The 13,028-nt window shown below is 33.4% G+C and overlaps 2 protein-coding genes and 1 long non-coding RNA gene across 8 annotated transcripts in view; 2 read left to right on the forward strand and 1 right to left on the reverse strand.

Moving 5' to 3' along the window:
- Positions 1-7,846, forward strand: part of LOC143242177 (serine/threonine-protein kinase atr-like) — a 35,337-nt gene extending 27,491 nt beyond the window's left edge. For 4 of the 6 annotated variants that reach the window (XM_076485536.1, XM_076485533.1, XM_076485534.1 and 1 more), the window contains one exon: positions 2,137-2,453. The gene's annotated coding sequence lies outside the window, so the exon portion shown is untranslated. Of the gene's footprint in view, positions 1-2,136; positions 2,454-7,624 lie in introns of those variants that run through there. The other 2 variants (XM_076485535.1, XM_076485532.1) reach the window with 2 other exon arrangements.
- Positions 1-13,028, forward strand: part of LOC143242268 (uncharacterized) — a 109,521-nt gene that overhangs the window by 74,749 nt on the left and 21,744 nt on the right. The gene's annotated exons all lie outside the window — the stretch shown is intronic.
- On the reverse strand, positions 9,082-11,196 carry LOC143242182 (uncharacterized). The gene is made up of 2 exons (XR_013022539.1): positions 10,760-11,196; positions 9,082-9,580 (listed from the first exon to the last, which is right to left on the reverse strand). It is a non-coding gene; the product is annotated as an uncharacterized LOC143242182 (long non-coding RNA).

Below are 13,028 nucleotides of genomic sequence, written 5' to 3' on the forward strand. Positions count from 1 at the left end.
TGTGGCTGTGGTGCAGTTCCTCACTATGTTGTTAGTATTATATATTTCTTTTAGTATGTCCACAGTCTATGCAGACATTCATGTCTAAGGGAGGGACTGTGGATTGGGTCTGTCTCGAAAAAATGTCAGTGTTGTGCAGAGGTGTTTATGAACACTATCAATATAAGATAGAGGGCACATTGATGTAGGTATTAACTTCAACTTACTTTTTACTTGTGAACAAATTCAACACTGTAGGTTTTAGATTACATGAAAGTTAACAATTTCCAAATGAGTGTTGCTCTCTTGAATTGTAAGATTTATAGTTTAAAGTGAGTTTGATTTGTTTTGAGTATTTAATGTTATGTGGTTTGGGTTAAAATAATGAACAGTAAGTTTTCTGTGAAAAATCTTACATTTTAAAATATTATCATATATTTCTGATGTACTAGCTTTCTATATATTTTTCCCCTACTGATTGAAAAGTTATATCTGACTTTTAAACTATAACACCTCAAATTGAATGATCATGTGTCACTTTTCTTAACCTAATATTAAATTGTACTTGTGATAATATAGTCTTAGATCACTGTATTAAATGATCCTTTTTCCATTCAACTGTGCCTAATGTTGAACTGTACTTGTGATAGTGTAAACTAAGATCTCTGTATAGAATAATCCTGTTATTCAACTAAGTCTTTTCTTGAACTGTACTTGGGATAAACTAGTCTTTGATCTATCTGTATAATATTTTGTTATTACTCATCTAGGCCTAATATTGTATTTTATTCGTGATAATGTAGATTTGTAACCACTGTACTGAATGACCCTGTTACGTCTTACTGTGGTCTAGTATTAAAGAAAAATGGAGAATAAAAATTTATACCACAAAAAATGATAAATAGCCTGAACACACTTCCTCTGGTGATATTAAAATTTAATGAAACAGAAGGGTTGATAACAGTGTTATCAAGTAAAGAATCTTCAAAATGGATGTTGTACAAGATATTTGTAGAAACATACATGTGAATCAGTAGTAAATCAATATTATTTTAAAATTATGTCAAAATACATTATACCCTCTCAAATGTTGCTCCCCATACAGAAATGTTTTTTTCATATGCAACACGTCTTGAGAATTTACATACCTTATAATCAACTGATTCAAATGCATCTCCCCTGTAAATCATCATGCAACATCCCTCTAGCAAACAAAAAGTAGTGTGACACACACTCTAGACACATGTGACACTCCTATTGAATTTTGCCAAATTATCACTTCTCATTTGGCAGTACTCATGTCAAGGTGTATTTTGTCATGCTTTTTAAATTTGTCCAATTTTATGATTTTTTTTAATATTATTCTCAAGAGACTAGGTTGTGGTTGGTATTTCACTTACCAGTGGTATGATCCTCATCTTATCCCTCCCCCCCTTCCACCTGTGTTATCAAAAAAAAATAATAGATATGTAGTATCTAGCTACTTCCATTCTGTGTTTATTGGTATCTAATCTTACTAATGTGTTTACAAATTCAGAGGATATTTCTATGTTAATCAGCCATTGTATAAATAAACATCATTTCAGTTATAGTATAGTCAGTGAGGCACAGTATCACCAAAATGATATAAATCAAGAGGTGTGACCCAAATGTAAAGTGGGATTTTTTTCTTTGTCAAATTCAGAAAAGTACAAGGCTTTTGAATATTGGTTCTTATGGACTAATATTTAGGTGTTAAAACCAAAACTGAGTGAGTCCAAATGTAAATGGTTCAAAAAGTTGTTTGTTAACTCATAATTCTGGCTAAAAGGTGATTCTGTAAGTCATTTCCAACTGTTCTGTAACCACTTCTAGTTTTGTATCAATCGACAGGCCTATGTCTGGTTTTTGGCAGTTAAATGATAAAATTTCTAATAGGTAGATTTGTAAAGTCTTGTATACTTTCTGCTGCTGACATATGTATTAAGTTAGTGAATATAAATATAATTAGCAAAAGAAATCACTGCCAACCTTTCTAAGTAAACTAATATATTCAAACTGACCACTATAGCTGAGCAGTTAGTGGTATTTTAATCAATTAATTAATTGGTACATTGTTCTAGAAATAAAATCAAATGGTGGTGGGTGCTAACAAACAGTTGCCTTCTCTCTGATCAGCAGTTCAAAAACAGTAGCACTGAGAAATTGCCATAACAGAGACAGGGCCAACAAGTTTGGTGGAAGTATGAATCAAACTCCAGATGTTTGAAATGTGAAAACTGAACAAGCTTGAAGTAAAATAAAAAAGACAACAACTTATGAAGCAGTAACTACCCATATTACAAATAGTTTGTCCTGCAGATTTGTACTTAGCAGTAAACAAACAAATATAACATTAGTTTTCTCAGTTGGATGTTTGATATTATAAAAAATGGTAATAATTAAAGTTGTTTTGGATTTAATATTCAATTTCCCATAATTCAGCTCCACTGGTTTTAAAATAATATTCTTTTTTTTAGTTTGTTTGTATTTTTATCCATTATCATAAACAAAATAATAATTTGATCTAAATAAGGGTTTTTTCTTCTTCCTGATTTGTAAAAACTTATTTGACAGAAAAAAATGAATATTATTTACAATGAATATGCATTCTCATTCTTCCTGATTTTTTTAGTGAAGTGTACATCTTTTAGTCTCAAAACTATGGGATGTGGTCTTTCTTTTATATGTTGCTTCTGGCTATTTTATTTCAATTTTCAGCAATAATCAGCTATCATGCTGATGTTCCACCTTCCCTTAAATCTTGCCCCCCCAGTGGCTCAGCGGTATGTCTGTGGACTTACAACGCTAAAAACCATGTTTCGATACCCATGGTGGGCAGAGGACAGATAGCTCATTGAGTAGCTTTGTGCTTAATTCAAAACAACAACCTTAAATCTTTGTGCCTGCAGTGAAATGGACATGAGATACAAGAAATTAAATTTGAAATTCATATTGCAATCTAACTCTTTGCATTTATTGAACATGTTATAGAAAATATATTCATAATTTGGGTCCTTGTTGCACTCTAACAATTTGTTAATAACCCTTTCTGTACAAATTGTGAAAATTGCCACATGTAGCGTAAAATGATTTTTACCCACCTGTCAATAAAATAATTAATTTTTATACACTTTGTTTTTATGAGTGTATTACTTATATAATATGTTCTTGAAAAATATGCGAGTATATTAGTATATAACTTTATTGAATTATAATACTCACGTAAATGGAAGAATCCTATTTATTATGCCATATTTCAAAGTGTCTGAACTGCATTGACCTGGTTTTTCAGAGCATTCATTACAACACTTTCTTGTTTCCTTCCATTTTGGATATCACACTCTGCATCACTTTTTTGGATGCATATTTCAACCACCAGGCGAGGGTGGAATAGAAACTAAAGCATGGACAGTTTTTTTCCAGGCTATTGCTTGCAACCTACATGAGGATTGATAGCAACAAATTTCTTTTTAGTGGCAATTCCATCTGAATTATGCATTTCTACCAGTTGCTGTGTGACCATTATGACATACCTCTTGAAAGTAAATTTTTTTTTGCAGTATTTTTGTAAACATGAAAACTATTTAGCAGCATACATGTCAGCAAGTGTAGGTCTAGCTTCTTAAACCATGCATGGGGTTTATGACTTGGCTCATAAAGCTTCAGCAACTGTTCTGATTTATCAACTGCTCCCATGTTTTCATTAAACTTTTCTATATAGCATAGTTTTTTGTAAAATTTTTGTGAACATTGCTGATCAGAATCTTCAAGACGTGATTGTTTTCCTATTGACTGTTTTTTCACTATTTTATTTAAATGTTTGTTTGGAGGATCCATAAGAGAAAAGAAACTTTTGGTGCCCTCTGATCCCACCCACCATAGAGCCCTATAAGGAGACACACTACAATGTCAAGCAAGGACACTGCAGCAATGACAGGGTTTTATGAGCACTACACCCAAACACCTGCGTCAGACACAAAGTCCACAACACCTGTTAAGAACTTTCAACACTGGTACCTGGTTGACCATAGCCCAAGTGGACCAGCTGGCTGCCTGTCTATAGGAATTCAAGGTCAAAGTGGTGTGTTATGGTTGGACCACCAACCAACAGGATCCTCTCCACCCCTGCACGGGTTACCACACACGGTAAACACGTGGGTGAATGTTTAGATCCCAGAAGAGGTAATCTGAAAGAACAGAACCTTCCCTGGGAGATCCCCTCACAACGTACAGGAGTCCACACTGAGGGGTGAGAATAAGAAGTGCAGTAAAAATTAAAATAAAGAAATAAAGTTGTTGTATGGAATAAAATACAGAATGTGAAATATCAATTTTTCAAATCAATTATATACGAGTGTGCGTGTATAACAAATATTTAAAGAAACACATTAGGGATGCTGCAAACACGAAAATTGTGACCATAGTGATGACTACCAGAGCACAAAACTTTAATGATACTGAGAATTATCACAGGGAATATTAGGTAGGAAAGTAAATAACGTTTTTTGCAAAAAGTTGTCATTCGGTTTGAGGAAAAGAACTTGCAAATTTATGCTTTTTCCCAATGTCAATATTTTAATATTTGAAGCAATCCAAAGTTGACTATGTGAGAAATGGCTCAACAGCTCCATGTAACAATCATTACCTACATCTACGAAATTGGAAAAGTTTGAAAACTTGGACACTAGGTTTTGGATAATTAACATGTTGAGAGAGTCACTATTTGTTAATCTTTGACAACAAGAAATGCTCATGAACCAATTCTGGAAAGAATTGTTAGTGGCAACGAGAAGTGTTTTTTTTTTTTTTTGTTATGAGCATACTCAACGTAAGAGACAATTGTTGAATCTCTGTTACACACCTGTACCAACACCGAAGAATGGCTTATATCAACAAAAAAAAAGTTTTGCCTTGTGTTTGGTGAGATCTGGGAAGTGCAGTTTATCACAAACTTTTTGATCCAAATCACAGCTGAAAGATATTGTCATCAGTTGGAGTGATAACACCAAGCACTGGTAAGGAAAAGAACTGCATTAATCAATATAGAAGACTAATGTTTTTTCACGACTTAAGATTGTGTTTTGAATCCTACACACTTCATAAATGACCCTAGAAAAACTTCAGGCCTTAAAATGGGAAGTTGTGCCTCATCGATCCTATTCACTAGATACTGCTCCATCTGATTATCATGTTTTAAGATCCTCACAGCATTACTAAGATGAAGAAAGGTTTGTAAAAACAAGGAACTCAAAACTGACTTAAGATTGTTTTTAGAATCCAAATTCAAGGAATTTTGTTCACGTGGAATCCATAACTTACTTAAAATATGGAATAATGGCATATAAAATAAAGTCAAATACAGTGGTATCTTCTTAAATGACTCACTTCCTGAACTATTTGGTTTTCGAACATATTGTTTGAGAAAATAATGTCTCGGTTGTCGAACATAAACTCGGTTCCCGAACAAAGTTGTTTAGCCTGAACCCCTGAAATAGCCCGACTGATGAGCTGAACGACCCTTCGACCATTTTCGGCCCATGCCAAGTTTGCCCAAAACATTTTGCTCACACATGTCGCTCAGTCCACACCCCCACTAAAATCTGTTGTGAACGTTTTTTGTTTTTTTTTAAATATTCTGATTAAATAAGTCATCATGAAGTCAAAGAAGGATAATGAAAGCGGCAAACCAAAAAGAAACGTTGTAAGAGCCACAATAAAGGAGAAAAAATATCTTGTAACGAAGTACGAGAGTGGTGTTCGCTTGTCTGACCTTGCTGCACAGTTTGGAATGGCAAAGTCTACAGTCTGCACCATACTGAAAAATAAAGGAGGTGATGTTGCAAAAGGAGTGACAGTGCTTACGAAACAAAGATCACAAACAATGGAAGAGGTGTAAAAAGTGTTGTTGATTTGGGTAAACAAAAACAGTTAACTGGTGATAGCATTTTTGAGACCATCATTTGTGAGAAAGCAAAGCAGTTTTATGCTGACCTCCTGAAAAATACTTCTGGAACGAGTGCTGATCCAAGTGATGTCTTTAAGGCTAGTAGGAGTGTTTTGAAAAATATTGGAAGAGAAGTGACATATATAGCTTCGTGAGACATGGGGAGGGTGCTCATTCTAACAAAGATGCTGCTGATAAATTTGTCAGGGAATTTAAGGACTATGTAGAAGCTGAGGGTTTTATTCCCGAACAAGTGTTCAACTGTGATGAGACAGGCCTTTTTTGTAAGAAAATACCAAAGACAACCTACGTCACCAAGGAGGAGAAGTCACTGCTAGGGCACAAGCCAATGAAGGACAGGCTAACTCTCTTGTCATGTAATAATGCAAGTGGGGTCTTAAAACTTAAGCCTTTGCTTGTTTACCATTCTGAGAACCCAGTTGTTGTTTTTTTTAAATAATTTTCTGAAAAGAAAATTAAATGTCATGTGGAGGGCTAATAGTAAAGTATGACACAGAGTTAACCCTCAGAGAGTTCTGGAAAAATCACTTTAATAATCTCCATTGCTTGAGGATCATAGACAAAGCCTGGAAGGAAGTGTCTTTGAGGACCATGAACTCAACCTGGAAGAAATTGCAACCAGATTCAGTCGCAGATAGAGATTTTGAAGACTTTGAGTCTGAGCCTATTGTCGAGGATATTGTCTCACTAGGCAAGTGTATGGGCTTGAATGTGAGTGGTGATGATGTGTAGGAGTTGGTGGAAGACCACAACACTGAGCTCACCATGGAAGAACTCCAAGACCTTCAGAAGGAGCAGCAACAGAAGGCAACACTGAGGAATTGTCTTCAGATGAGGAGGAGGGAAGGGAGGGTGTTCCTAGTTCATTAATCAAGGAAAGTGTGGAAAATAGGGAGAGTTGCAAAGTTTTGTGGAAAAATTTCACCCTGACAAAGCTGTAGCAAACTGCAGCATAAACCTTTTCAATGACAATGCCATGTCTTACTTCTGAAACATTTTAAAATGCAGGCAAAAACAAATCTTATTAGACAAGTTTTAGTGAGAAATAGGTCCAGTGAGTCTCAAGCGTGTTGTAGTGGTGCAAAGGGAGAGAAAAGAGAAAAACCGAGAAGGAAAGTCACCTGACGTTTTATGGAAGGTGACTCCCCTTCCAATAATCTTATAAGCTTTCATAAGATCACTTCTTACTCTTCTTTACTCAGCATTTCCCTGCATGCAACCTAAAATCTTGTTTTCCTTATGATTAACTAACATATATTGTCTAGAAGACCTTAGGAACACTAACAATTATGCCTCAATCTTACTTACTTGATTTTTACAATGTCTTAAATGCAATATGAGGTCCAGAAATTTATTAACTTCACTTTATTTTAGTTCTTTTATCCTCTGTTCTCTTACACTCCTAGGTATGTTTTAGTATTGTATATAGAATACAGGTTAACTGGGTTACAACTAAAATATTCATGGTTGACCAAGTATGATAATGACTGAAAATGTGTGATGACCATTGCTGTCAGTGAACAAAGGTAATGAGGTGACCTTATTCACTGGACAAAGAATGTAAGTTGAAATTCTTGATATGAGCCTACTTTCTTTGTTCACACTTTTACTAAATGATCAAAAAGAAAGATGCACTACTTTGGAGAGCTAAATATTTAGCATTACAGATATCAATCTTGAAGTAAAGAGGACTGGAAGGTTAAACACCAACCATCTTGAAGAAGAGGAACATTGTATTGTTTGAAATGGTAAGTGAGCTGCATCAGCTATTCCAATTTATCAGTAAAATAATGAATTTTAGTAGTCTGTTCTCTTTATTATACTTTTAAAATTAAACAATAAGTTATCCTGTTGTAAACACTCTCAAACTCCTATATTTTGTTTGTTTTAATTGATTTTTTTACCTAGTGTTTTCCTTACATCATTACAATATGTTACTGATTTGCATGTTTGTTTGTGTTTTTCTCTTTATCATTTAGTACTGAAACTTATGTTAGTGAACTTTCTATTTGTCTTTCCTACAAGAAAACATCTCTTAAACAGCAACTTCTATAACTTTTAAGAAATAAAAATTCATCCAATGTTTTAGGTAAAAATAAAATATCTTCTATTTCTAAACTATTTGGTTCAGAGATGTCTCAAGAAATATTTCTAGAGGAAGAGGGTTAAAGTCAGAAGCAATGAATTTGCCATTACAGGCAAGTGCTTACAATCAGACTCGATCATTTATAATATGTAAGACTCATTTAAGTCATATTGTAGATTTGCAGCTATATATACTACATAATAGTAAATGTTGGTCTGTTCTTTTACATTCTTAACCCTACATTGGAATTTCACCCTGTATAAAACAGCTGCTCAAATAGGTACAGTAATCTGAAATTACACAAAGTCCATTATTTCAATGGCATTTACTGTATATGTATAATAAGAACAATACATCTCTTTGGTAACCTGCTGTTGATATTACCAGCAAGTGGCAACAAGTTAATCCCAATCACATTATGTCAGGGCTTACAGAATGTTATCAAGACTGCATAGATTTCTTTGAAGACCTGACTGACAATTGCCATATTTTATATCCAAGAAGCTGCTGTGGTAGTGACATTTTCCATTATTAAGCTACAAGGTAGGTATCTGGAGGTTTTAAATAAAGCTGCTGATAAACCTAGCAATTTTTATTAGAACTCATAATCAAGTGTTCTTCATAAACACAATATAGGAGAACCAAAATTAATTTAGTACATCACTTCTTAGCTTGCAGCCTGAGCAAATATAATTATTGTCAGAAAACAACAAAATTATAAACCCTGTCATTTTGAAAATCCTTCAAAGGTAATGAGCACATTGTGTTTTTGTAACTTACAAGAGGGTAAAAATTGTAGATAATGGAAAAGTAATTAAAAGTTTTAATGACATTATAAAATCTAAAAATTATCAAATGTTTATACCCTAGTATTTTAGTAGTATTAAAAGGATAAACAAATTCTTGCTTTTATGACCTTGATGTAATGCACATAAAACACTTTTACAGGGGCATAAAACTGTCAGTGTTGAGTTCCTTTAGATTTTTTATGAGTAAAACTTTCTGAAGACAGTGATTGTATAGACTTATGAAAAGTTAACAAATGTTTGAAAATATCTAGATATTATTATTTTTGACTACAATTTTCATGATAACAAAACACTGCATTTACATCTCAAAAGGTCCAAAATCAAATTCTATGACTACATGATGCACTAAACTCATACCTCACTGAATAACAAAATATACAACATGATTACTCCAGTTATGTTTTACCAGATAAGGAAGATCATCAACACCTAAAGGCTATAATTACCTTTTTTCAGGAAATAAAATTCACAACATAATCACTAAAGCAATGTAGTTAAACCCCACTATGTAATAAAGCATGTATCAAAACTACTCAAAAAACATAACTGATTATAACCAGAAAAAAAAATACATACCAGCACTGTTTGTACACTAAGTCCTGTCTAATCAGATAAAACATTGTACAGTGGCCAGCTGTGGTTTTGTGCAGAGAAAACCCATACAATGGATCTCTGTGGAGAGCATATGTCAGCTTCCACTTGATAAATCCACTACTGCTGCTACATAGCACATGAACACATTAGAAAATTTTTTATATGTATGGAATTTTTCCATTGTCTTGTGACTCCTAAAATAAACCTCAAAGCTGATAATGAAAACATAGGATATGAGCTACCTCAGATATAATTTTTTTTCACCTTTAAGAGATTGTAGATTGACCAAATGTTATTATTTTACCTGAATAATAAATATAAAAAGGTTCAGTCATAAAAGTGACATATTCTGATAAAATATAATAACTTTTAAATAGTTGTGTGAAACAAAATGAAGAAAAATTGCAAATATACTTTGAGAATGTAATATAACAAGCTAGAAACATAAAATCCCTCTGAATGCATTAATTAATATAAAAACTACATGTACTTTGGACTTCAAAGGTTTATTATATGCATTAATGATCTAATGATTTCATTCATAAATAATTTCAACCAGACAATATGGTGAATGGATGGTGGATAATATTCTGTACACATTAGATGGAATGTGTTTGTTCTGTTATAACAAAGCAGCATCAGGCCATCTACTGTGTCCACCAAGGAAAATCAAAGCCCTGATTTTAGCAATGTAAATTCAAACACTAACCTCTTTCCTACTAGGGAACAGACAATGAACACTTGTATAAGTTGTTATGGAGTGAATACCTTTTCTAAGTTAGCATTCACAAACTTCATATCATAAAAACTGTTGTAATAACAAACTACTTACATCAATAGTATTCCAACCACTACTGTAGTTGTTGTATGCCAGTGAGCCTTATAAGCTATTAAATGCAATGGTAGCCCACATCAAAATCTTATATCAAGGTTAAAATAGCCTTCTTGTTTTCAAATTATAAATTTCTCTAAAAAAAAGATTCCCTAATTCTTTTAGCTTGTTTCACCACAGTCAAATACATTAGACTACTGAAGGTTTTTCAATGTGTGTAAATAATCATACTTAAATAATTTTAAACCTTCACACTACCATTATTTTCTAATGGGATTCAAAACATATTTATATATGGTGTCTTTGTTGTTAAAATTTGCAATAATTTTATCAAGATACAAATAATAGTTGATACTATGGAATAAGAACCAGAATCTCATTTGATTAAGTAAGTGGTTCAAAAGTTGTATGAAGTTCAAAGTTAGAAAATTGAAAACAGATGTTTAATTTCAAAGAAAATGGCTGATATTTACCTGTAAGTATTTTGCAGTAAAAACAATATTTCATGGTTAAGAAGGCTCCAATACATACAAAGATACATTAACAAATCCACCATCATATCATATTATTTACAGTTGGTGGCCTGGGATGGCCATGTGGGTTAAGGCATGCGACTTGTTATCTGAGGGTCTCGGAAGAGCAACGACTTAACACTACCTATTGCCAACCCTAGGTTAGTCTTTACCAAACATGCTTGACCTTTCAGCTGTGGAGGCGTTATAATGGTTCAGTCTATCCAACTGTACGTTGGTAAAAGAGTAGTTCAAGAGTTGGCATTGGGTGGTGATGACTAGCAACCTTCCCTCTAGTCTTAAATTAGGGACAACTAGCGCAGGTAGCCCTCGAGTAGCTTTGCGCAAAATTCAAAAAACAAAACAACAATTTACAGTAGGAAAATAATTAAATGTATAAAAACTATTACCTTTTAAAATTATGCAAGAGTGTACACGTTATCTTATATACTTATAGATAACTCAAATTGTAAAATATTATGCTAAAATATTTTTAAAATTGTTTTACAAACTGCGAAAGTTTATGACTGTATATATACATATATGGCCCGACATGGCCAAGCTGTGTTAAGGTGTTCGACTCGAACCGAGGGTCACGGTACGAATCCCGGTCACACCAAACACGCTCGCCCACCCAGCCATGGGGCTTTATAATGTTACAGTCAATCACACTATTCGTTGGTAAAGGAGTAGCAGTCTCCATATAAGGCAAACACCGAGGTGGATATTCAGGTCTCAGAGGAAATAACATAAATGTAGAACCTTCCAGGAGTACAAGAGAAGCAAAATAACAAAATAATGTACTTTTAAGTCTATCCACCTCACAAAACATATTTTGTTGTGTTACTTTTCGCGTAATGTTTCTGGTACAAAGAAACGAAGACAACATGTAGTATTCAGTATTCATTTTCCTTTATTGAGTCATTTGTACTTCGCGGATTATTTCTGAATTCGAAGTTTCTCACTCCACCTTATCACCAGACAGAAGAAATATTTTCTAATACCTGTAATTACTTTGAGAGTCCCCGTCACATTAAACATGCTCGCCCTTTTAACCGTGGGAAGGTTATAATGTGACGGTCAATCCCACTATTCGTTGGTAAAAGAGTAGCCCAAGAGTTGGCGGTGATGACTAGCTATCTTCTCTCCAGTCTTACACTGCTAAATTAGGGACAGCTAGCACAGATTAGCTCGAGTAGCTTTGTGCGAAATTCAAAACAAGCAAACAAATCAAATCAACACTGAAATGGTGAAAATGTTTTATAATAAATTTGTATAAAATATGCAAATATTTGAGATTTAAGTAATAATCTTTATTGAAAATTATATGTATTTTATCCAAAACGTCACAAGCATAAGCAAAATAAGTAACTGAACAGTTTAAGAACTTTTTCATCTTCATTAATATCAGACCCTTTGGCTTCCTATTAATGGCCAGTGATCCCAAAAGAATGTATGTATATATGTGTGTGTGTGTGTGTGAAATTGAATGCTTGAATGAACATCCTTAATGAGTTGTGTTATATGCCACAACAGCAGTTTCTTTGGTACTACATTGTCAATCAAAGACTATAGCTTTAAGAACTAATATTTTATTCTAATCTGCTAAATGTATTATTTCTATTGCTAATATTCTTAAGGTTACGTTTTAGGACTTAATTGACACCTAATGAAATACAATTTAGATTTTAGAAAGGTGCTCATACTGATGTCCAAGCCTCAAATGGTACAGCGGTTTGTTTGCAGGCTCACACCACTAAAACCAGGGTTTCGAAGCCCATGTGCAGTAGGCAGAACAAACAAACTGATATCCAACGAATTTTCACCGAATTTGAAAAGTTTATTACAAAACTATACTGCTTTGAAAATGTAAGTCTTTCTATTGAAATTTTGAGTAACTTACAAGTTATTGTATCACAAAACAATATGAACTCAAATAATAAATGAGCCATTTATCCCAATCTCATATACACTTTGAAGTACTTTAATTTATAGTTTGTAATTGCAATAATAAACTCACAACTACCGCTACTCCAGCTTTGATCAACATCCGACGTAGAATTTAGCTTTACACATTTCGTGCATTTGTTTGTTTGTTTGTTTGGGAATTTGCACAAAACTATACTAGCTTTAGAAAGACTAGCAAGCTCTTTCTATTTCGAATATTTTGAGTAACTTACACAGTTATTGTATGCACAAAAACAATTATGAACTCAATTACTTAATAATA

The sequence above is a fragment of the Tachypleus tridentatus genome, unplaced genomic scaffold (assembly GCF_004210375.1).
Source record: "Tachypleus tridentatus isolate NWPU-2018 unplaced genomic scaffold, ASM421037v1 Hic_cluster_2, whole genome shotgun sequence".
NCBI classification, from domain to species: Eukaryota; Metazoa; Arthropoda; class Merostomata; order Xiphosura; family Limulidae; genus Tachypleus; species Tachypleus tridentatus.